The sequence below is a fragment of the Pleurodeles waltl genome, chromosome 11, assembly GCF_031143425.1.
Source record: "Pleurodeles waltl isolate 20211129_DDA chromosome 11, aPleWal1.hap1.20221129, whole genome shotgun sequence".
Classification (NCBI taxonomy): domain Eukaryota; kingdom Metazoa; phylum Chordata; class Amphibia; order Caudata; family Salamandridae; genus Pleurodeles; species Pleurodeles waltl.
In genome coordinates, this window is record NC_090450.1 from 245,404,124 (window position 1) to 245,429,849 (window position 25,726).

Here is a 25,726-nt window from a genome sequence, read left to right on the forward strand (position 1 = left end):
GCCTACTTTGGCGCATAGCAGCAATTTGTGCACCAGCACAGGGGACAAGGACAGGAATGCGCCGTATCTTGACATCTTGAATCTGACAAACCAGAGTTCTTCAAACTTTTGCAAATAAATAAACACATGATAATTAAACATATTTTTCATGCATGTGTGTAGTAAACAAAGTGGATGGTCTGGTGCTTTGCACTTTGTGAAACACTTAACTACATCAAACACGCAGCCTGTGTTTTCTTCAATATGTGTACACTGAACAATAACTTCAAAACGACATGAAAAACCTGCATGGCAAAAAATCACCCTAAAAACGAGAGCACTGTCTCTTTCTCAAAAGAAAAAAAACACAGTACATGTGGATTTATTGCAGAAAAATAGCTCCAAGAAAGACGAATAAAAGAAAGATGAAAGTTACATATGCTGAATGATTGAGCGTAGTATCCCTTGAATTCACCGTTATTTAGAATAAATAATACTGCATCTAGATGGCAAATGCGGCTACTCAATACATTTCTTTAAATTTAATAAAATAATAATATTTTGCTTCTTTGTAATAATGATTATTCCTATTTTGCAGCTCGTACGTAATATATATAAAAAATTAGCTAATTCAATAGTATTAAACTTATCAACTTCAGAGGTATGAGAGGCGTAATTCACCTTTCCTGAATTTAAACGTGTGGTCTATCAGTGAACTCAGAAACAAGCACCTTCACAAAGCTTATGAACATGCAAAGTGGGAGAGCATAACTTGGGTGTGCCATAAAGTCTCTTAAAACATTAAATTAAGAGGTAGTTGTTTTTCTGCTTAACGTAAGAAATGTTTTAATTTAAACGTGGTGCACAGTGAATCATACGAGTACATGGCACAAATGAATGCAATATTTCATGTTTGCCATATTTTATCATCATTTGAAAGAATGTTTATGTTATAGTATTTTAGAAATATTATTCTTTATAATAATTATATATTCGACACCAGAGGAGTGTATAATTTATATAATCTGAAAGTGTATTTGTGCTTTATTAGTTTGGCCAAAGTGAAGACCTATATTTTTTATCTTGTTTTCTAACCTTTGATATGAAGCTCGCTTTTTGAATGTTTTTCTAAAGTTGCAGGTGCCACGATCTGAGACCCTGTTAATAGAGCACTCACTGGGATGATAAGAAAAGCCAGAAGGAATGCTCATCAAGGACAAGAAGAGTATCCTGAGCTGGCAGCTGTAACTCTTGTGAAATTCCAAAGGGCAAGGGTGTGCCAAGGTCGCTGAAACTTCAGAAGGCTAAAATATAAATTAGCAATTTATGCTTATGTTTTTAAACTAGGAAAGGTATTTGCCTCTGAGATCACCCTAGGAAGAATCAAGATTTAAGTGTGGTTTAGTAAATGGTAAGCTTCAGATTCCCTTTGCCTTTAGCTGAATGCGGATACACCGCTAGAACTTTAATTTCTAAGTGGCTTCATGTTGCCATACCTCTCTTGATGGAAACTTCTAGGGAAGTTCTGTCATTCTGACTGCTTTCCTTAACCTCATAGAATATTAGCATAGGCAGAATTTTAGATCAAATGGTTAGGCAGAAATACTTGGAATCATACCTAATGCATCAATTACTTTCCTTATTTTCTGCATTATCGCTATTGAATTAGTGGTCTGTTAGATGTTAGTTAAATTTTAATGTGTGTGACGTTTTGATTCTTCTTTAGATGTTCTTTGCATTTATACTTTGATTTTAAGACTCATATATGTAAGTTTGACTCTAAGTCTGATATAAACATCTTTGAACTATAAGTTGGTCTGTGAAATTGAGTCACACTGTAATTAATTTGATATGTTTGATGCACTGTCTGCTCATCCTTCGGAACAGAGAAGAAAAATTAATCGGTCCACGGATTTAGAAATAGGACCCAGTGCTGGATGAAAACCAATAAAGGGAACACTATGCTTGTCTGAGTCAAACACAGACAAACTGAGCAGTTGTAACAGTAATATAGGCATGATAGGGCCTGAAATAAGAGTAACTATTTTTGTATGCCATTCTACCACCAACCTTGTAGAATTGGGCATTAACATGACTCCCAACAAGAGTTCTTCATTACTCTAAGTGATGCATTGCACAAGAGCTTTTATGCAGCAGTCCCTAAAAGTCTGACTCTGCTGCTCACCATCGGTTTATGCCAACATATATAGGGGTGTGCCCAAATAACCCCACAGTACCTGGGCTACAAACATTCAAAACACAAACATGGTATCATGTAAGGATCAATCAGCTCTTTGTTTATTTTCCTAAAGTATAATTATAAAAATGATTCACCATTATATGCTGATGGAGCTTCCAAAGAATTAAAAACACGTTTCATGTGGACATTCTGGGTTGCTCTTTGATTGTTCAGTGTCCAAAGGTCAGTAAAGCATAGGTATTCTTCCCCACACCACCCGCTGCATCCAACTGGAGAGCAAAATACAGAGGGCAATCTGGTAGTGAAAGTGTGGGCTGTTTGTGGGTCTGTTTTATGGTCTGGCGTGTCGGGTATTACTGTTGAACTTCCTGATAGTACCATAAACATTGCCTCCAGCAAATACAAAACAAAAACAACAAGATGATGGACAGAGTGCTGAAGCTTTTCAGACACCCACTCCAAGTTAGGAGATCTGCATTAAATCCATTGTTCTTTCGCTGATGAGGGGTGATACCCTGAAACCCGTCCAAGGATGCATGTTTCTGGTCCAAAAAGGACTTGGCCTGGCAATTCGGGCTAGACTGTTCCAATAGGGGGATGGGTCAAAAATTATCTTCATATAGCTGGGTCGAAACTGAGGTAGAATGGTGAGCAAAAGAACATAGCATTTTATCCAGATCTCCCGACTAGAGGTAAGTGTCTGAAAAGTTTCAGAACTCCCTCAATCATCTTGTGTGTTATGTTTGCTCTAAGTGGCAAAGGGTATGACCAGACGTGGGTCCCCTGCTCGCTGTGCCACTGGATTCAAGCTAGCCTGGCTGATGAGGAGTGATACCCCCAAACCATTCCCAGGATGCCTGTTTCCAGTCCAGAGATGACCTGGCTTGGCAGTTTGGGATGGACTGTTCCCATGGGGAGCAGGGTCAAGACTGATTTGCATATGGCTAGGCCCAAACTGGGGTGGTGTGGTGAGGAAAATAATCAATGGATTAAACCCAGATCTGTGACTAGGGGTGAATGTTTGATTTGTTCAGAATTATGTTGCTGTCTTAAGTTCCACATGGGAGGAACACTTGCAACATCTCTGTAAAGTTTTGGAGGCCCTGCCCAAGGCAGGCCTCACTATTAAGGCAAGCAAGTGCCAACTAGGGCAGGGTTCTGTGGTGTACTTGGGACACCAAGTAGGGTCTGGCCAGGTGGCACTCCTATAGTCTAAGACTGAAACCATTCTGGCTTGGGAGCCCCCCAAGACCCAGACTGAGGTGAGAGCCTTTTTAGGTCTCACAGGACTACTATAGGAGGTTTGTAAAGGGGTATGGCACAATCGTTGCTCCCTTGACTGAGTTAACTTCCAAAAAGCAGCCCAGAAATGTGATCTGGACTGAGTCTTGCCAGACAGCTTTTGATGCCTTGAAGGCTGCCATGTGCACAGCACCTGTGCTGACGGCACCTGGCTATTCCAAATAATTTGTTGTGTAAACAGATGCCTCAGAGCATGGTATTGAGGCAGTGCTCTCACAGCTTAATGAAGAGGGCCTAGATCAACGTCTACCTTCATTAACAGGAGGTTACTTCCCAGGGAACGTAGGTGGAGTGCAATTGAGCGTGAAGCTTTTGTCTGGGCACTGAAGAAGCTAAGACCCTTTGGGACTCACTTCCGGGTTCAGACAGACCACAGGGCCCTCAGATGGTTAATGCAGATGAGGGGTGAGAATCCCAAATTGTTGAGGTGGTCCATTGCCCTACAGGGAATGGACTTTACGCCGACCACGCCAATGCTGATTGTCCAAATTCTTCCTCCGTAGTGAATAGAACTCGCACGAGTTTGGGTAGTTGCTCCCCACTTTCAGCTCGGGGGGACATGTATTAGACTTGCCATTATTGGCATGGTCTCCCGTAACTTCTTGCCTCTACTTCCCAGGTTGTTTCTGTGTGTTGGACTCTGTTTTTACTGTCTTGTTTGCTCTGGACACTTTACCACTGTTGACCAGTGCTAAAGTGTAAGTGTGCCCTGTATAAATTATAAGTGTACATTGGCTTATCCATGATTGGCATATTTGATTTACTAGTAAGTCCCTAGTAAAGTGCACTGGAGGTGCCCTGGGCCTGTAAATCAAATGCTACTAGTGGGCCTGCAGCACTAGTTGTGCCACCCAATTTAGTAGCCCTGCAAACATGGCTCAAACCTGCCACTACAATGTCTATGAGTGCAGTTTTAAAGTGCCAAGCCGACTTGGCAAGTGTACCCACTTGCCAGGCCTAAACCTTCCCTTTTTATACATGTAAGGCACCCCTAAGTTAGGCCCTAGATAGCCCAATGGGCAAGTTGCAGTGAATGTTAAAGGTGGGACATGTACTTATGTGTTTTACATGTCCTGACAGTGAAATACTGCCAAATTCGTTTTTCACTGTTGCAAGGCATAGGTTAACATGGGGGCTGCCTTTAAATATTATTAAAACGCGGATTCCCTAAGGGAGCAGATAGACATGTGGAGTTTGGGGTCTCTGACTCACAATTGAAAAATACATCCTTTAGGGAAGTTGATTTTTAGATTGTGTCTTTGAAAAAGCCACTTTTAGAAAGTAGCCATTTTCGTTCTTAAACCATTCTGTGACTCTGCTTGTTTGTGGATTCCCTGTCGGGGTCAGTTTGACAGTTGGGCTGTCTGCACCTCTCCTCTAGACAGTGACACAAAGGTAGCTGGGTGTAGCCTGCATATCCTTATGGGACATCTGGGCTGAGGGGAAGAGAGGGGTGGTCACTTACTCCTGAAAGGGATGTGCCTGCTCTCACACAATGCAGTCTCCTACCCCCTGATGTGTGTCTGGGGCCTGGCCTGGGCAATGCAGGATCTTGAGAACAACAGAGACTTTCCTTTGAAGTAGGCCTACTTCAAAGGCAGAAAGGAGTATATGAAGAGCACCCAAAACCATTGAAAATCAGATTACTTCTGGAACCAAGAGGAACCTCTGCCAAGGAGAAGAGCTGGAGAAGCTGGAGGAGGAGTACTGGCCCTTTGCCTGTGACTGTGCTTTGCTGGGTTGGCCTGCAGTAGCTGCTTCTGCCTGAGAGAGGACAAAGACTGACTTTTGTGTGATTTCCCACTGGTGAAGAATCTCCAAGGGCTTGAATTGAGTTTGCCTCCTGTTGTTGAAGTCTCTGGGACAACAAGGACTTCTCTCTGCCAGCACTTGGGCTTTCTGTTGAGAGTCCTGCCCACCAAATGGTACCCTAACCTGTCTGTGGGCCATTGAAAGGGGCAGCTGGTGGAAAAGGACAGAAATCCACGCAAAGACCGCAGTGCGGGGAAACGTTCGACACACCACCTGCTTCGCGGCTGAAAAACGATGTGCTGCCGGCCTCGTGGCTAAAATCAATGCTCTAACTGCATTGCGGCTGGGAGATTGATGCAACGTGGCTGAAGAAATGATACACAACACCCACAGCAGCTGCTGTTAATGGCGCAAGCCCCCCACGCAGCACGGTTTTTTGACACCGTGCAACCGGATTTCAACGCAACATTGCTGGGTGCGGAAAATCAACTCAAAGCCTGTCTGGACCCAAGGTGCCTGTCCGGATCGACGCATCGCTCTCTTGCGGGAGAGAAGAAACAACGCAAGCCGACCCAACCGGAGGAGGAATAACGCACACTCTCGCTTGCGAGTGAGAAATCAACGCATCACTGGCCTTTTCCGACGCATACTTACCCTTGCAGCTTTATGTTGATGCTACCCAGGTACTTTTGTACGCTAACAACGTTCTCACTGTTTTCAAAAGGATTTAGGACTCTTTTGCTTTTTAAATTCATGTGTATGTTGGATTTTTGTCATTTTGGTCTTGTTTTGTTTAGATAAAAAATATCTATTTTTCTAAACCTGTGTTTAGCTATCTGATTTCCTAATGGTGGCTACTTTTATTTTTCTGCCAGAGTCTTTATTCGGTCTCAGTCAAATTTGGTGAGGTGATGATGTGCAGTATAAATGTAATGGTGGCAACAATGTTCTGTGTAATGATGGTGTTAATGGTGGCCTTGATGCGGATGGTGGTAATGGGGTGGTGACTGAGGTTTTCGAGGTGGTAGTGATGAAGGTAATTGTGGCTGTTTCACACTTGAACTATGACAAATACTTTTAGAAAAGCCTATCCCACCACATAATTTAGGAAAAGGTATCACTTTATAAATTCAGTGCAATAATGAAAGAAAGACTTAAATGTGTGATTCAGTGTAATTTTCTTATGCAAAATGGTAACCTATGGATTGCAATTCAAGCACTCTGGGCCTCATTTAGGAGTCCTGTAGCACAGGGACGCATAGCAAGTACCTTGCTGTGCCGCCCTGCATCACTGCGAAAGAGCAGAAATGCACTGTATCTACAAGATACGGCACAGTTCTGTCCTTTCCCCCTACACTGACGCACAAATTAGTGCCATGAGCTAAAGCATGCACAAAAACAATCATGAGAGGTCTTTTCCTAGAAAGAGGAAAAAATGGGTAGAAATAATGTTATTTCTCCTCGTTCCACCACACTTACACCATCCCTGAAGTGACGTAGGAATCTGACGCATTCGCAGACTTGTAAATCTGGGAATGCATCAGATTTCTTTGGGTGCTGTGTGGGGACACCCCAAGCAACACCCATGAAACGCCCCTTTCATGCAGTGTTATGTGTGAAAGGGGTCCATATTTACAAAGTCATGAAAAGCCATGCAAGGTGGCCTTGTAAATATGGGCTGATACACTGTGCCACCGAAACATCAAAAAAACGCCGCTAGGGCCTCGTAAATGAGGTCCTCTGAATCCTACGTCCAAGAAGCCAGCAGCATGAGGTGAAAAATGGGTATTCCTCTGGTCATAGACAACACCCCCCTAGGGGCCTGCCTACCAATTAGGGGGAGAAAAATGAAAACATGCTTTTATGCATTCATTTTGTTTCTCCTGATTATGACATCATTTGGTCTTTCCTCACCCACTTTTACTGCACGCGGGATAGTCAAAATAGATTTTCTAGACGGTAATTCCATCGGTAACATTACATGAGGATTTGGCTGCAGCAGCAGCCATACCTTATTTCTCATTTTGTTTTCCAACATGGAGCAGTATACAATGCTACCTCCTGCTGGCAAAAATACTACCACTTCCTTCTCTACTATCCTTAACCCTCTTTCCATCTCCCACCCCAAGAACAGTTACACATATACATTCACTGCAGGTGGTAAATGTGTGCAGTATAACCGCATGGAGTGGCAAATTCCATGTGATATTTTCAACTGAAAAAAATCTGTCCCACATGGTATTTTGCCATTCCTCTGGGTTTTACTTGTAACTGCAAGCTATTCGGGTGATTTTACTGGGCAGTTAAAATACAATCAAATGCAAATTTATTGTAACCCCTGTACTGTGCAAAGCTAAAAAAGGTTCTATGAGTTTTTTAAAGATCTGGGGACATATTTACGAGACCTTTGCATGGCTTTGAATGGCCTCATAGATATGGAGTAAGGCAAGGCAGCGCAAATTGCTGTGTTGCCTTACTCTGCGTTACGGATGCGCTCAATGGGAGTAGCGATGTGCGTTCCTAGGCAACATCCATGGATTTTGACAGATCCCCAGATTTCCAAGACCATGTTATCCTGGGGATGCAGCAAAACCGTATGTCTTCCCAAGGGAGTCTCAACAAGGAGAAATATCTATTTCTCCTATTTTCTTTCCTCCTTCATTTTGCAGCATACATAGAATTAGGAAAAAGCCTCTCAGGATTGTTTTTGTGCAGGAAGGGCTCCTTCCTGCACAAAAACAATCCTGCATTTAACGCAGGTACCCCCACACTGTGGTGCAAGGGTGACTGCATTGGTGCTAGGCTGCCAAAACAGTGCCGCTGCAGGGGGAAAGGACAAGAATGTGCTGTATGCCATAGATATGGCACATTTCTGCCCTTTCCCTTTGACGCAGGGCAGCTCAGCAAGATGAATTGCTGCGCTGCCCTGTGCCAAAAGCCCAAAAATATGAGCCTTGGTGACAATATATACTACGGACAGTTTCACAGTCTGCCAGGTTTAAAAAAGTAGCCTTAATTTTAGGCTAAATTGGCATAGTATAAGCTTTTCACAATGAACGGGGAATACAGACAAACCAGATGATTTCTCCTTAGGTAGGCTGCAACAAACAACTTCAGAATGTCACCCTCTGCAGCACCCTTGTCACACATGAGAGAATTAGGCATACAAAACAATGCATACAAAAACATTGGTTTTTGGAACTTGATGACTAGACAAATGACCATCTAGACACTAGACTCTATCACAGTCCATAATTTGAGGGATGGCATATCACTAAATAGAAGCTGAATTTTCTTTCACTGTCAACAGCTATGTCCCAAAACTAAGCCATCCAGAGTTAGAGTTTTTAATAACTACAACCTGTTTTCTAACAAGCTTAAAGCTGCTCTTCTACTGTTTCTGTGCGCTATATAAACAGATGTTATGAAACTCAATATACAGACCTCAGAAGGAAGGTCGGTGTGCCATCTTATTGTGAAATTGCATGTCATAAGTAAACCACTTCAACACATTACATTTGAGTTCTGTTATTTTTGGAACTGTTAAGCAGCCTGCTTCGGCCTCTGCAGAAGTAACTAAAATTCTGAAGTTGAGAGCTATCCCCGACACCCATTTGTTCCTTGAGGCTAACGTTGTCCAGGCAAGGAAGCAACTGTGCCTCCACCTCACCACCTGCTTCCAGAGAAATACAATATAGCAAAATAATAACGTTCCTGAGGGAAATTAAACTAAGGCTACTACATCCCATCATAACAGCTGTATGGAAGCAGTATGAAATCATTTTGAATTATCAGAAATCCCCTTGATTTCTTTCTTTTGCTTTTATAATGTTGTCAGTTTACAAGAGTAACAGCAGAGACCAGCAGAATTCAACTGCTTTAGCTATACAGACGTTGCAAAATAATTGTTTCTTGTGTGAATTATGCGAGGAAGTATGACTTACAGGATATGTAGTATCTTCTAATTTTCTAATATTTTTATATTATATCTAATTTATAAGCTGTTTTCTGTGGTACTCACATTTCATTGAGGCAGCTTCAGAGCACTTTTGTATGAGAACAGCTTCACTGAACTCACTGGGGAACAATCCTCACTCATATTTTTAAATTTGGTAAAGGACCGTAGTTTCAATGGAGGAAATCCATCAGACCGCCCACTCTATTCAGAGTGGACTGCCTGATGATGGTCTGTCAACGCAAGTGAATGAAAAAAATAATACCTCCTGTTAGAAACAGGGTCTCTAGTTGGCAGAGACATGCACCCTGTCCAAGCAGGGCCGAAAATCCTAGTCAGGGTAAGTCAGATATACAATAGGAGATAACCTGTGCTCAGCCTCTCGTAGCTTGGCAAAGAGCAGTCAGGCTTATCTAAAGAGGCAATGTGTACAGTGTTTGTGCAATACTTAAACAGTAACACAGTGAAAATACCACAAAAAGGCGTCACAAAAGGTTAGAAAAATAGATTGATTTTATAAATAAAACAAGATCAAAATGGCAAAAATCCACCCAGTAGAAGTCGAGATATTCATTTTTAAAGATTAAATTCAAAATATAGCGCTCAGAAGCTAGTAGCCCTCAAAAAGTTAATTGATTATGCTGAACTGCGACAAAGACAAGAGTTCAGGCTGGCCACAATGGAGCGTAGGTCAGCTACAGGACCCACACAGGGCCCACTGGGCAAAAGTACCTTAATCCTTGTTGCAGCTTGCAGCATGAGGTGGTTTTGTGCCGGAGTTCTCCATGCAACTGTGGTAAGGCGTCTGTTCTGGTGAGTGAAGCGCCGGCTCGTGAGTGCGGCGGTTCTGAAGGCGATGCGCCGGATTAGTCCAGGCTAGAGGGGCAATACATTGATCTTCTCCAAGCCGTGGTGGCAATGTGTTGGTTCTGAGGCGGTGGTTCCGGATGTGATGCGATGGTTCAGAGTGCGATGTGCCAGTATGGTTCCTGCAACAGAGGCGATGCTCTTGCAGCAGAGGGTGCATCGCTTCCATTAGAGCAAGTCCTTAGGTCCACATCCAAGGGTCTACGACTGGGGTGCCCCACTTGGCAGGACAGACTTACAAGCAGATGAGCCCAAGGGTTGGAACAGGAGGGTACTAAGCATTTTGCGTACACAAGACTTAGGCAACAGGAGGCAAACCAGCAAGCCCTTGGAGTCCCTCTGGGTTCAGGTGATACTGATACAGGTCCAGTCCTTCTCACCCAGACAGGGGAACAGCAGACAGCAAGGTAGCTCAGCCAGGCAAGAGCACACCAAGGCAGAATCCAGCAAAGCAGCAGTCCAGCAGAGTGGCGGTTCATTTCAGCAGTTCTTCTTCCTGGTGGAGCAGTCACAGGTCCAGAAGTGTACTCATTTTGTGGGGTCAGAAGTCCAATTCTTATACCCAGTGGTGGCTGTGAAGTGGGAGTGACTTCAATGAGGTGCTTTGAAATGCACACAGGTCCTCCCTTTCCTGCCCTGGCTCAAGACACACTACAGGGTGGTATGTGGGGGGACAACATAGCCCAATTCAGGTGCAAGTGTCAGCTCCACCCTCCCATCCTGCCCAGGTTGGCCCATCAACCTGGTGATGGCCAATCATGATGTGAATGGCCCATTCTGCACAGCTCAGTTCCCTTTGTGTGAATGTCTAGAGGGAATGCACAACGCCCAGCTGTCACCCAACCCATACCTGTATTGGAGACAGATAGTAGGCAGCAGATGGCTACAGCAAGAAAATGTCAACTTTCTAAAACTGGCATTTTCAGAACTGAAATTTAAAATCCAACTTCACCATAAGTTGTGTTTTAAATTGTGAGTTCAGAGACACCCAGCGTATCTCTTCCAACTTGGAAATAACACTTATAAGATGCAATAAGGTGATTCCAATTATATATTGTGGGAGAGATAGGCCTTGCAGTAGTGAAAAATGATTTTGGGAGTTTTTCACTTTTCACAAAACTTAAAGGTCCATGTCCTGCCTCTTAAATACATTACACCCTGCCCTGTGGGTCAGATAACACCTACCTTAGGGATAACATATGTAAATAAACTGAGGTTTTAGGCCTGACAAGAAACATAGCTTGCCAGGACAATTTTGCAGTCAAAACCAAGTCTCTGCAATGGTAGGCCCGAGATATGGTTAAGGGGCTTCTTAAGTAGGTGGCCCAATCAATGTTACAGGCCCACTAGAAGTATTTAATTCACACGCCCTGGACACATGTAGTGCACCTTACTAGGGACTTATAAATATATTAAATATGCCAAATGGGTATGAGCCAATGTCACTATGTTTAGAGGAGAGAGCACATGCACATTAGCACTAATAGCACTGGTGAAGTGCTCAGAGTCCTAAACCAACAAAAATGAGGTCAGAAAAGAAGGGGAGGAAGGCAAAATGTTTGGGATGACCATTCAGCAAGGGCCATTTTCCAACTCCTTCACACCCTGTGAATAAACTCCCAGGATGTGGGGGTCATTAGTTTTTCATTTTCTGTAAAAGAAAAACGTCCCACTTTCAGAATTTGCTTTTGTGAAACAAAAAAATGTTACAAGTTTGGTCGGACAGCTGTCAAATCCACAGTGGCCGTTCACTAAACATTTTGAACATTGAGAGGAACTGACATGATGGTGGCTCCTATCACAGTACAGACTTTAAATTAGGATCTAATGTCCTTTGCCACCATGATGGACAGAGTACCATCCATGAAAGTTTAAATATAGCCCTATTTTTTTGTAGAAAGCCCCCCCTCCGTGAATGTCCTCCAGGTAGACTGCTGTAACTTACCTAGCAGTGTCAAAAAGGGCTGAAAAACGATTTATCTTATCTCCTTTGCCTCATCACACACTATGCCTACTCTTTAGGCTTGGCGCAAAACATTCCTGTAGTTCATTGTCATGGTTTTGAAGCTTCCACTGCCTCACGTTTGACATACTTTGATTGAAATATATCCTGTACATTAACCTTGACTCTTTTGCAGGATTACCCTGGCAGCACTTTTATCAGGGATGGCCTGGCAACAAAACAATCAAGGATTAATTCAATACAAGCCCCATATTGCACCGAGTATGTGAACCACACAAAGGTTGCTAGATCAGTCCAGTAAGCTTTGGAGGGTTATACATCCAAACAATACTGGAAGAAATAGGAGCAAACAGTGCAATTTGCAACAGAATTCATTACATATGTTGGCTACAAAGAGATATATTATAAAAAGCATTAATAAAATATTCCAACACCTTAGTAGGTAAAGAACCATAGCCATGCCAACTCCCTAGCATGTAAACCATCAAAGTCAGGACAATTTTGACATGGCTACAGCATGTGAAGCATCACAGTCAAACATGTCTTTATAATGTTTCACTATGTACAGGACCAGAGTAAGGCCAGTATTTCCCAAGTAATTAAAGTAATAGGGGCATGCATGTTTTCATAATGCCCACATGTGGCTAAAGTCAGTGGCAGCTGGTAACTTTAAAAAATGGTGGGGCATGCATACTGAGCTTGCTGCTACATGGTGCATGTAATATAATAAAAATAATCAGCTTACCTTGACCATTTTCTTCTTTACTTACCCAAGGTCCGACCCTTTAAAATCCAACTGCACTATGCTGACTGGCTGGGCTGAAGTACAAGCTCAAGGTAAATAAGTGCCAATGCATCTAAGCCAATGCAAGCACTACTCTTGTGCTGTTTATAGCAGCAACCAGCATGAAAGCAGTGTGAGGACTGGCTGAGAAAGGAGAACACAGCAATCCATCTGAGACCCATTGGGGCTGTATCTCTGCTTCCCCATCTCCCTGACAGTGTTGATTGGGGAAGCCAGAACTGAGGATGTCAGTTTAGCCACAAGCAAAATACAGGTCAATCTGACATGTGCATTTAATTTACAAAGCCCCAGCTGGCTGCCCCTCAACTACAACTAGGAGTACGCCTAGTCCATGATGAGAGGGACAGCTTGGTGCTGGCTTCATGGTGGATGAACAAATAAATGGCATGCCTTGCATTATGGGGAGAGAAATGGGTTTGGGAACATAAGCAGAGTGTGTATGGAATGTTACCACTCACAGGCAGAGGGTCAATGCTTTTACTCTGCCATGGAGGAACTACCCATGTGTAAAGTATCATAACAGACCAGGCTGGCTGATGTCCCTGCAAGTACTCTACCACAGCCAGGCAATTTTCCACCGGTGGAAGGCCGCACTGACCTGAACTCAATAACCCTTTTAAATGACCTCAGAAACCTAAGCCTGACACTTCCTGGACCCGATCTTCACCTCCTTTAGCAACATCACAGTTGACACGCCATCTCCAATTACCTGGACCGGCACTCACCACTTTCTCCATGCCCATCTCACAACACCGCCAACCCACCACAACCAGAGCTGTCTGCAGTGGATGGAAAAACTTTCCAGAAGAGGATTGGTCTCTGGTCTTCCCATGCACCAGCCCTATCACTCCAACAACTTGCTGATAGACATTAAGAACTTCAACAAGTTAATCACTACTTGCATGGACTCCCCGGCTCCCCTCAAATGCACCACAATGGCAAGAGTCCGACCTCAAGCCATCTGGTACACAGAAGACCTCAGGGTAACGAAATGTTACTGCAAGCAACTGGAGTAGAAGGGGAGAATGAGCCAAAGTACTGCAGACAAAGACATCTTCAACTCTGCCCTGAGATGCTACCATCAACAGAACAGGATTACCAAATAAACCATATTCGAAAACTATATCAATGCTGGCACCAACAGCCGTAAGGAAACATTCGCCATCATCAATTAATTCACCTCACCGGCAGCTGCTTCCAGCAACCTAACCCTCTCATAAGTCCTTTGCAACAACCTCTCAGAAATCATCTATAACAAGTTCACCTCCATATGCTGCAACTGTGACCCTCAACTGGAATCCATCTTCCTCACAACTTAACTTCACATCGCCCCTGAAGCATGGACCTTGACCTCGTGGCCCACCATCACCATGAATAAGACCGCCACTAACATAAAGTGCATTCACTCTGAGGTCCTGTAGAATAACTGCCTCCACCAATCCTTCCTCAAGGGATTCCTTTCTATCAGTGAAGCTTTAACACCCATCCTCAATGCCAAAATTGACTCAGACACCTGCTTGAATGCAGGAAAACAGGCTATGGTGATGCCCCTGCTCAAAAAACCCTCTGTGGACCCAGCCACACTCACCAACTATGGGCCAATATCCCTCCAACCATACACAGCCAAAGTCTTAGAGAAGGTCATCAAAAAATGCCTCATCAATCACCATTTTCTCCACTGCTCATCATCTGGATTCAGGCCCAACCATACTACTGAAACATCACTATCTGAGACAACATCAACATGATCCTGGACAAAGGAGACACAGAAGCCCTCATCCTCCTGGACCTCTCTACAACATTGGAAACGGTTTCACACCCAATCATGGTCAGTCACCTCCAAAAGATTGGCACCCAAAGACCCACTCTCTGCTGGATGTGCTCATTTGTGCCAGACAGAAACCAAGATGTTGGTGTGCACTCTCTTGGTACTTTTCAGAAGCCTGAAACTCATCTGTGGAGTGCCTCAAGGGTCATCTTTCAGCCCTACTCTCTTCAATGCATGTATGACTCCTTTGATCAATGTCATCCATGCACACAACATCAACATCTTCTCCTATGCCGATAAAATGCAGGTCATACATTTTGTCTCAGATGAGACCCCCCACAGAAGGAGCAAGTTTACCGCCTCCATGACTAAAGTCACCAACTGGATGAAAGTGAACAGTCTCAGATTCGATACCAACAAGATAAAAACACCTCATCGTGGGAGTACATCACCTGGTGGCTGGCCGACCTTGAACTCGCACTCATCTACAGAACGAACACTACGAACCTCGAGATCATCACTTACAGCAAACTGAACGTGACTGCACAAGCCAATGCTATCACCACGTCCTTCTTGCACATCCTGAAGATGCTTAGGAAGATCTCCAATTGGGTCCCAAGCAACAACACTACACAACATAGACCATGCATACCTGAACAGCTGCAGTTCCTTCCACAAACCATCCAGACATCTCCACTCTGCCGGACTCCTACTCCCACAAATCCCATGCATAAACAGAAGCAGATCCAGAGGCGTGCCTTCTCATACATCGCACCTGAAGTATGGAATGAACTCCCACTTCACATCAGAGCCATATACTTTCTTCTTGAGTTTCACAAGAAGACTGAAGACTTGGCACTTCAAAAAACTCCCTGCCCCAGACGTGGGTAGGTTAACAGACCTGCTCGTCCAAGGATATCCTCTTGAGTGATAGTAAGCTATACAACTAGACATAACATAACATAAAATAATAAAGTGCCACAGTTTGATGTGTGCCGTAGGAGGATCAGTATATCTATATCATATGCAGCACAATAGATAGATTAATGTCAACAATTTATAAATAAGGATCACTCAGCCAACTTTAGCAATGGCTTACTGGAAATCCACTTTTTATTTTTCACAATCTATTCTTGAGTCCTTTTTATGACTCAATTTCTCAGAATTTAGGACCCATGGGAGTGAGAGCGGTCAAATCATCTATCACTCTGCTTAATTTAAGCCCTGTAACATGATGCTTATTGGAAAATGTCAATTTACATATTTGACACAGATAGGTAAAGAGTATGAGTAGCATACATGTAGATGCTGTGTGGCATTACACCACCCACATATGGGATTATTAAAAACACAGAAAGTCTGATTAGCAGTCATACTAACATGACAGACCTAACCAGATAAGTTCAAGTCTATTTCTAACATGAAGTAAGTCAACAGCAGATAGAGGGTGTATTGAAGACTACAAGGCCCAATTATATTATTCTAAAAAGTGAATGAAGCATGCTGACGTAAATTACATTTCTAAGGAAAACATTTCTGCAGTAACAGTAACCAAAAGTGCTACGTGCTGCACAGGTTCATGGTGGAAATAAAAGGAAATAAGATCACAAAAGCTCTTACATCTGAGAAACCCTGGCCATTTACTAATCAGATAGATGATGGGGTGGAATAGGGAAAACTGCAGTCAGCTGTCCTGCACAGAGACAACCATTGCCAACTAGCACGTTCAGCGCCGTTTCAAAGATCAGAAACAGTAGGCAGTCCTATGCATCAATATTGTCATAGACAACATAACATTTTAAATATTATGTTCAAATTATTCATATTCGCAGGCTACTCTTCAAATTATAACAAAGGGTCATTTTTTTTCTTTTAGCATTTTGTGCATACCAGATATATTAGATGATGATGGGAAATAGTAGTGCCTCGGATGCATGAAGTATGGGATCGTCCTGATAATCTACAAGGCTCATTAGAGAACAACATCTACAAGACAGTCTTAGCCAGTGTAATAACTAAGACATGGTTACTGCTACTATATCAGAAGTGGTAGTGCAGAGACAAAACCTAAAAGATGGTGTTTAGCACTTACTTAACCTCTGCTGCGGCACGCTCAATATACTGAACAAGTGGAGGAGTCTGGTTGGTGCTAACGAAGTACCTATCTTTACAAGTATCCCAATCAATTGCACCAATAAATCGTGTGCATATTGCAGAGGACTTAGGGCCTCATTATGACCCTGGCGGTCTTGAGACCGCCAGTAACAAGGTGGCGGTCGGCCCACCGCCAATGTGGCGGTCTGACAGCCACATTATGACACCGGCGGTTGTGCCACGGTCGGACCACCAGCACAGCCACTTCTCCTCCAATTGAGGAACAGCCATTGCTGGTGGTCACAATCTGCCAGGGCAGCAATGCAAGCAGCACTGCCCTGGGGATTAGGAGTCCTTTTTCCACCGGTGATTACATGACAGTAGCACTGCCATGTAAGGGCTGTCAGAGATGGGGTACAGGGTGCTCCATGGGGCCCTCTGCACTGCTCATGCACTTGGTATGGGCAGTGCAGGGGCCCCCCCAAGGTCAGCCCCATCACGCTTTTTTTGCAGACAGTGGAAAGCACAACGGGTGCTGATGCACTCTATGCATCGCAACATTGCCGCTGGCTCAATTATGGGCCGGCATCAATATTGTGGGCTGTGTGCCACTGGGCCAGCGGCAGAAACTCTGTTTACTCTCGAAATAGGGGCCGCAGAATGGGACCGCCTTTTCTGTCCGCTGAAGTCGTAATTATGGCCTAAATGTTGAATCTTGGATTTCACTGGAAGTCACAGAGCGCTTCAAACAGTGTGTTTTATGACTGTGCCTTGTAAGAACCTACCTGAATATCTGGACACTCATCCTGCACTTTCAAGAGCTCATCGATTCAATTTTTAAGGAATCTGGTGCAGAGTACATTGTGGTAGTCCAGGCATGGCATACCAAGGATCTGATAAGCTCCACTTCTTCTACCACTTGTAGAAGGGGTAGAATATTACAGAGCACCAATACCTCAAAATTGTTCTTTATCGCCTTTTTTTAAGGGGCTGTAGGAAAACTGCTTTTTCTTTGAGGTCACCCTCTATTTTTCAAATTTTGCTGGACTCTATGGGGTAGATTTACTAATAATTAACAACTAAGCGAGGTAAGTTACTGCATTGTGTGAATGGGAGAAAGAAGAAATGTCCCAAATCTACTAAGATATGTTACATTTCTGTTCTAGTGCTGGTGAACTATGTGCTGCTTATCACCAATATAGGCACATCTGTACCATATTGCAGTGGTTCCTGCTTTACAGACAGACTATTTGTGTGCAGGAAGGGATACCTTCCTGCACAAATACAATCCCAAAACGCAATTTCCTTTTTCTGTGTGTGATGCAGAATGCAACACGTATAGAAAAAGGAAGCAATAAGGAGAAATTAAGCTAGTTCTCCTTCCTAGGCCTCTTTTGGGTAGGCACATTATTTTGGTGCTAACCCAGGCTTACAAGTTTTTTTAAGTCTGAGTTTGTTCCAAAATATAAAGGTGGGTGCATGGGAACGCCCATGATCTACCCATGTAATGTTCACCCAAAGCAAAGAAGCCCATGGCAGCCCTATGTACTGCATTGCATTACTTTGTATTTAATAAGCCACACAAAGCCATGCAAATCAACTTTGCTTGGTTTACTAATTGCAAAAGTGGATTTTGCTTCTGGGTTGTGCCACAAACCATGACACAAAATCTTAGTAAATCTGGGCCTATATTTTTGCTAGCTTTAGAACTCTGTGCACTTTTCGACTTTTAACAGTAGTAAAGTGGATGTACTCCCCCTTTAATCATGGTTAAAAAGACTTATTCCTGATTAGAACATTTGACTTGCCCAAAAGTCCCTAGGGTATGGTGGAGAAATTGCATCGAAAGCCTCGAAATTAACCGATTGTGCCATCCACTGCAGTGGCAGTGCAAACATGGATTCAGGCCTACCTTGTGAAGTCTAATTGCACCAATGTAATTTGCAGTGCAATCTGTTAAAAAAAACGCTCTTTGAGAGCTAAAACCGTCCCTTCTAAAGGACAATGTGTCACCCCAATGTAAGCCTTGTAGCCCACAAGTTCCGATATAGGGTACGTAAAAGTGGGACATGTAGAAAATTAACATTATCATGTCCTACAGTGGCATGGCCCAAAATGCTGTTTTCACTGTGGCAGGCCTAGCTATCCTATGTAGAAAGTCAGAGTGCAGATCCAAATACTAAATAAAAAATCAAGCAACTATATTTAATAATCATAAAAAATTAAATTCAATGGTGAAGTTGGATTTTTAATAAATATTAGGAAAAGCAACTTTTAAAAGGTTACCCTTTACTTGTCTGAACTATCAGAATGTTAATTAACATATGTATCTTCCAACTCCCTGCCGGTGATTATCCTTGAATGTGTGTGAGAAAGATGTGAAAATCCCAGGAGTAAGTAGTAGACTGACCTGGATAGGTAGAAAAAAAATCACCTGAGTTCGACAGTTTATGGTAGGTGGGGCTTTTGGGTCTCCTTTTGACAGCACAGTGTCAAATCCTGCTTGACCGGTCTTTTGAGCTGCATGTAACATTTGGAGAGCATTAGAAAGAGAGAGACCAAGGTGTCAAGACTATTCTTATGTGTTGTCTGTTTGGTTGCTGGTGGATCCTACTTCCAGCCTATCAGACTTCTGTCTCTGGTTGTGTTGTGGATATGGTGCCTGTTTCAGATTTACAGGTGTGAGGACACTTGGTTTACCACAGTACATACTCACTCTCACCCCCAGCTTCAGAGCTGAAGTTTAGTGTGGCCGAGGACCTTCACCATCTTGATTTCCTCAGACACATTTTGCATTTTGGGTCTGCATGAATAAGCAAACAGGAACTACTGAAAAAGTAGGTAGGTCAGGGCCTGGAAACTTTTACCCCATTGGCTAGCGAGGGATCAGGTGTCATCCTCACCCACTTACCAGGCATATATTTGGCACTTCCAGGTACCAACTCCAGAACACTTTCTGGCCCTGCAGTAGATCAGAAGAGGACTGGATCAATCAATCAATCAATCAATCAACAATTTATATAGCGCGCTACTCACCTGCAAGGGTCTCAAGGCGCTGGGTAGGGGGAGTGGGGGTCCATTACTGCTCTAAAAGCCAGGTCTTGAGTTGCTTCCTGAAGGAGAGATGGTCCTGGGTCTGCCATAGGTGGATGGGGAGGGAGTTCCATGTCTTGCCCGCCAGGTAGGAGAAGGATCTTCCTCCAGCGGTGGTTCTGCGAATGCGTGGTACGGCGGCGAGGGCGAGGCTGGTCGATCGCAGCTGGTGGGTGGGCGTCTAGAAGGTGAGGCTGTTGTTGAGGTACTTGGGGCCCAGGTCGAGGAGAGCCTTGTGTGCGTGGGTGAGGAGTCTAAACGTGATTCTCTTGTTGACGGGGAGCCAGTGCAGGTCTCTCAGGTGGGCGGAGATGTGGGCGTGGCGGGGGATGTCCAAGACGAGTCGTGCGGAGGCGCGTTCTGTATGCGCTGGAGTCCTTTCTGAAGCTTGGCTGTGGTTCCTGCGTAGAGGGCGTTCCCGTAGTCCAGTCGGCTGGTGACGAGCGCCTGGGTGACTGTTTTCCTGGTTTCGGTGGGGATCCAACGAAAGATCTTTCGGAGCATGCGCAGGGTGTTGAAACAGGATGACGAGACGGCGTTGACTTGTTTGGTCATCGAGAGGGAGGAGTCCAGGATGAAGCCCAGGTTTCGTGCATGGTCCGTTGGCTTGGGGGTGGTGCCCAGGGCAGGGGGCCACCAGGAGTCGTCCCAGGCGGAGGGAGATGATCCCAGGATGAGGACTTCCGTCTTGTCTGAGTTCAGATTCAGACGGCTGTTCTTCATCCACTCGGCGACATCTTTCATTCCTTTGTGTAGGCTGGCTCTGGCGGTGGCGGGGTCGTTGGTGAGGGAGAGGATCAGCTGGGTGTCGTCGGCGTAGGAAATTATGTTGAGTTTGTGTTGGCGTGCGATGGCCGCGAGGGGGTTCATGTAGACGTTGAAGAGGGTGGAGCTGAGCGAGGATCCTTGAGGTACGTCGCAGATGACTTTGGTGGCTGCGGACCGGAACGGGGGGAGGCTGACTCTCTGGGGTCTTCCCTCGAGGAACGAGATGATCCATTCCAATGCCTTTTCTTGGATTCCGGTGTTGCTGAGGCGCTGTATCAGTGTGCAGTGGCAGACTGTGTCGAACGCTGCAGAGAGGTCCAGGAGGATGAGGGCAGCTGTTTCACCGTTGTCGAGCAGGGATCTGATGTCGTCGGTGGCGGCGATGAGGGCGGTCTCGTGCTGTGATTGGCTCGGAAACTGGACTGTGAGGGGTCGAGGGATCCGTTGGTCTCGAGGAAGGTGGCGAGCTGTTTGTTGACGGTCTTCTCGAGGATTTTGGCAGGAAAAGGGAGGCGCGAGATGGGGCGGAAGTTCTTGAGGTCGGTGGGGTCCGCTGTCGGTTTCTTCAGGTGGGCGTTGAGCTCGGCGTGCTTCCAGCTCTCCGGGAAGGTGGCGGTGGTGAAGGAGATGTTGATGATGTCTCTGAGTTGGGGTGCGATGATGGAGTCGGCCCTGTTGAAGACGTGGTGGGGGCAGGGGTCAGCAGGGGATCCGGAGTGGATGGTGTTCATCGTGCGGGTGGTGTCTTCGGTGCTGACCGGGGTCCAGTTGCAGAGGGTGGTGGTGGGGGGCGTTGGTTCGGTGGTTGGGTGCGCGGTCTGTGCGCTGAAGCTGTTGTGTATGTCAGCGATCTTGCGGTGGAAGAATGAGGCGAGTGAATCGCAGAGGTCTTGCGAGGGTGTGATGTCGTTGTTTCCGGCGCTGGGGTTGGAGAGCTCTTTGACGATGCTAAAGAGTTCCTTGCTGTTGTGGGTGTTGTTGTCCAGTCGTTCTTTGAATGTTGTTCTTTTGGTGGTGCGGATCAGCTGGTGGTGTATGCGGGTGGCGTTCTTGAGGGCTGTCATGTTTTCTGTAGTCTGGTCGTGGCGCCAGGCTTTCTCGAGGGTGCGGCAGTTTTTCTTGGATGTTTTGAGTTCGTTGGTGAACCACAAGGCTTTCTTGCTGCCGGGTCTGCTGGGTGGGTTCTTCAGAGGTGCGAGATCGTCTGCGCAGTTGGTGAGCCACTTTGTGAAGTTGCGGGCTGCTTCGTTGGGGTCCGTTGCAGTGGCGGGAGGGTTTTGGCTGAGGGAGGTGGTGAGCTGGTCGGCAGTGATCTTGCTCCAGCTCCTGCGGGGAGCCTGTTGCGGGTGGTGATGGGTCGTGGTTCTCCTGAAGTTGAAGTGGACGCAGCTGTGATCAGTCCAATGAAGTCCGGTGGAGTGGCTAAAGGAGATGTGCTTGCTGGAGGAGAAGACGGGGTCAAGCGTATGGCCGGCATAGTGGGTGGGGGTGTTCACCAGTTGCTTGAGTCCGAGGTTGGTGAGGTTGTCCAGCAGGGTGGTGGTGTTGCTGTCAGTGTTGTTCTCCAGGTGGAAGTTGAGGTCCCCTAGGAGGATGTAGTCAGAGGAGGTGAGGGCGTGCGGGCTGATGAAGTCTGCGATGGCTTCGCTGAATTGTGTGCATGGTCCCGGGGGTCTGTAGATGAGAGTGCCTCTGAGGGTGGTCTTGGGGTCGGTGTGTATCTGGAAGTGAAGGTGCTCGGCGGCGGTGAGGGTGTCGTCGGAGTTGGTCGTGATGTGGATGGTGTTCCTGTGGACGATGGCGATGCCTCCTCCGGTCTTGTTAACGCGGTCCCTCTGGGTGATCTTGTATCCGTCCGGGATGGCTATAGCGATGTCGGGGGCTGAGGAGGCATTCATCCAGGCTTCCGTGAGGAAGGCGACGTCTGGTGATGTTGTGTCGAGCAAATTCCAGAGTTCGACGGCGTGTCTGTGGACGGAGCGGGTGTTGAGCAGGATGCACTTGAGGTGGTTGTTGCTGGTGCTTGGCCTTTCATGTGCGGTGCAGGTCCGGAGGCAGGTGACCTGTCTGTGACCTGCAAGGAGTTCTGAAGGACTAGACCTGATCCTTTTTCCACCTAGGATAAAGACACGGACTCCAAGGGTCAGTTGGTTGAACTCCTGGGTGGCTACAGGGAGACACCGCTTTGTCCTGGAAGCACCCATCTGACTAGTGTCAAATGACCTGGAATGGACCCTGCTGTTGGCTTCTGCTTGACAGCCTGTGAATCACTAAGGGGTATAGTTATACTTGTTTTGTGCCGAATTTGTGTCATTTTTTTACGCAAATTCGGTACAAAACTAACTCCATATTTATACTTTGGCGCTCGACACGTCTCGCGCCAAAGTTATGGAGTTAAAGTCATTTTTTGGACTTGGAAACCTACCTCACGTCAATGAGTGCAAGGTAGGCGTTCCCGGCCAAACAATGACTCTATGGTCTTAGTGCCATATTTATCCTCCACGCTAAAATCACGCACAGGGGAGCAGGGGTCAAATAATGGTGCAAAGCTTGCTTTGCACCAATATTTAACGCCTGGGTCAGGACAGGCTTTAGGGGACCTGTGGGCCTATTTCCATGGTGGAACCGTGGCCCCAGGGACACCCCCACCCACACCAGAGGGCAGTGGAGGACGGCTGACCCCATCCCAGGTAAGTATAGGTAAGTACAGGTAAGTATTATTTTTTAAGTGCCATTGGGGGCCCTGAAATGGGCCCCCCTATATGGCACTGGGTGCATTGTTCATGCCCAGGGGACCCTGATCCCCTGTGCTGGCCTTTGGGGTGGGGGGAATGATTCCTGTCTTTTCCAAGACAGGAGTCATGTGGTATGGATGGTTTTGCGTCAGAAAATGATGCTAGGCTGGTTAGAGTCTTTTCTTTGTGTAATGTCATTTTTTTGAGCAAAAACCCCTTCTCCCATACCGCCACCCTCACCCGGCTAACGTCATTTTTTTTTCTGCTAGACTACACTTTGCGCTGGCTTGCACCATTCCATAAATATGGTGCCCGGCTGGCACTCAAGAATGGTGCAAGCCAAAGCAAAACCTTTTGATGCAAAACTGCGTTAGTGCAGTTTTGCACCAAAATGCATAAATATGCCCCTAAGTGGCCCCCATATGGTCTTGGGGGCCTTGGAAATGTATGCCTGTGGTTGGTTCAAACTTAGAAGACATAGAGTCTGATTAATTTCCTGGTGGATGGCCAAATGTTCCACCAGAGCGATAGAGTAAAGGACTTCATTGTCCTGGTGGAGGGATTGCCTCTCAGATTTTTAAATGATTGCAAAGCTGGCAGTCAGTTATAAAACATTACTAGGAACTGTCGTCACAGCAGTTCCTGTCAATGCATTTCACTGTTTGGTGCAGGGCTTCGTCAACGTGATGGCGCCCTGCACCAAACAGTTTTCTTTTTTATTTTGAAAAAGGAAATTCCAAATTGAGATTTATTTTTTAATATAAAAAAGACAAATCTCTCCTCGTCATAGGAGTCCTTTCCCATGGTGAGGGGACCATTTAGCAGTTTTATTGCCCCTTGGTGCCAGGATTCCCCAGGCAGTGACAGGTTATGAAAACTGACCACAAGTTCCACCCATCTAAGTCATGTGGGTGGAATTATAGGCCTGCCTCTGACAGCCATTACTCCAATGGTCATCGTCTGACTTTATTCACGGCAGAGAAAGAGTAGCCTCCACCGTGATTAAACCTACACTCTGCCTGCATCTAAGTGGGCAGGTGGACCATTATATTGGCGATAAGCATACTTCGTCGCTGTGGCAAAGGAGTATGCTTACCTCAAGATATTAATTGGGCCATAAGTCAGAAGGTGACATTTTTTGCCTGGATGAACCTTTTTGGTCTATCGGCGGGTGCTCCATCCCGAATGGCCTCAAATCACACATCTGCCACCACTGACAACTGGCGCCCAGACAGGGCTTGTGATTTGATTATTCAGTTGCCCATTCCATATAATAATCCAATTTCTTACAGGTACTTAATGATATATTTAGCTTTAGGTTACACTTAAGTCCTTTCATTGCAGGTTTACAGCAGTGGATGAAGGCCACAGGAAGTGCACCCTGGCTTGTGATCATAACTTATATTGTCATCCTCCAAGTACTTCTGCTAGGGACATCACTTCTGTTCTTAAAATATATAGGTGTCAAGAAAGTCTGGGTCAGTCTAGGATTTCTTCAGAAGAGCAGTAATTGGCTACTTCAATTGGTCTGGCACTATTAAATAATGTTCTCTGATGAGATACTTGTATTTAGGAAGAAATGTAATGATTCATGAGACTGGACACTAGAAAACCACATGTAGGATGCTTTGTTCTTGCTTACTATCTTCAGCACCTTGTTCTCCCTCATACGGGTTGAAGGAGGAAAAGGATGAAACACTGTGGTCAGGTTGGTGGACGGGTAATGGGATTCTCCAGTATTGCTCATGACATTTTCCTCTTATGGGCTCGGCTCAACGTTTGATGGCAAGTCTTCACAGCAGTATGTACTTGACCATGGTATATTTCTCAGGATTTATTAGTTAGATCAGGCTAAATGTTGAAAATGTCCCTTCATTGGCTGGATGCTAAAAATGGGACTGATGCAGTACGCCTTTTGTTTCCTCCTGACTGCTCACTAGTACCCTCATCTAGGAATTGAGCATCAATTCTTCATCACTCATGGATGAACTCCTCTGAGTTTCAAATTCGGTCACACTCTTTACAGGTTGAAGAGCATTGGGTTAATTTATTTATATATTGGGGGTCATTCTAACTTCGGCGGGCGGCGGAGGCCGCCCGCCAAAGTTCCCCCGCCAAAGTTCCCCCGCCAGAACACCGCAGCGCGGTCAAATGACCGCCGCAGTGATTCTGACTTTCCCGCTGGGCGGGTGGGCGACCGCCAAAAGGCCGCCCGCCCACCCGCCCACCCAGCGGGAAAGCACCAGCAACGAGGAAGCCGGCTCCGAATGGAGCCGGCGGAGTTGCTGGTGTGCGACGGGTGCAGTTGCACCCGTCGCGATTTTCAGTGTCTGCCACGCAGACACTGAAAATCAATGTTGGGCCCTGCAGGGGCCCCCAGGGGCCCCACAACACCCGTTCCTGCCAGCCAGGTTCTGGCGATGAAAACCGCCAGAACCAGGCTGG

At 45.6% G+C, this 25,726-nt stretch overlaps 1 protein-coding gene across 5 annotated transcripts in view; it reads right to left on the minus strand.

Moving 5' to 3' along the window:
• The window catches only part of DOCK10 (dedicator of cytokinesis 10), a 1,618,956-nt gene that overhangs the window by 569,968 nt on the left and 1,023,262 nt on the right, over positions 1–25,726 (minus strand). The gene's annotated exons all lie outside the window — the stretch shown is intronic.